The 440-nt window shown below is 74.3% G+C and overlaps 1 protein-coding gene across 3 annotated transcripts in view; it reads right to left on the bottom strand.

The window, feature by feature from the left end:
- TBC1D24 (TBC1 domain family, member 24) overlaps positions 1 to 48 on the bottom strand; it is a 13,617-nt gene extending 13,569 nt beyond the window's left edge. For all 3 annotated transcript variants that reach the window (XM_012731734.1, XM_004692167.2, XM_012731733.1), the window contains exon 1: positions 38 to 48. The gene's annotated coding sequence lies outside the window, so the exon portion shown is untranslated. The remainder of the gene's footprint in view (positions 1 to 37) is intronic.
- Positions 49 to 440: the final 392 nt, after the last annotated feature.

Raw genomic sequence — 440 nt, forward strand, 5'->3', positions numbered from 1 at the left:
CAGGCGCTGCTGCCTAGGTCCAGCCCTGGCCACTCACCCTGCGGCTGCCCAGGCTGCTCTCTTCCGCGGGAGCGGGAGCGGAGGGGAGAACAGCCTGTGCCAGAGGGCAGGGCGCCTGCAGGCACGGGGGCAGCCACTGGCGGCTGGGGTGCCGGCTGCGGTGGCCACGTGGGCGGGTCACTCACTGACACGCTGCCACGGGAGAGCGGGTCTGCTGGAAGCCCGGGGCGCAGCGGCTGCAGGTGAGGCCCGTGACGCCACCCTCGCAGGGGCACTGGCCTGTGGTCTGGCTGCAGGTTTGCCGGCAGCACCCACAGGGTGACAGTCGCAGGCTGGCAGCACAGGCCGAGGGTGGGCAGAGGATGAGGGTGGCAGGGCTTGGGGCAGCGGCAGCTCACCCCTGCAGGCGCGGGGGGCGCGGGCGCGGCCTGGGGCATGGC

The sequence above is a fragment of the Condylura cristata genome, unplaced genomic scaffold, assembly GCF_000260355.1.
Source record: "Condylura cristata isolate star-nosed mole 26May11 unplaced genomic scaffold, ConCri1.0 scaffold00032, whole genome shotgun sequence".
Lineage (NCBI taxonomy): Eukaryota > Metazoa > Chordata > Mammalia > Eulipotyphla > Talpidae > Condylura > Condylura cristata.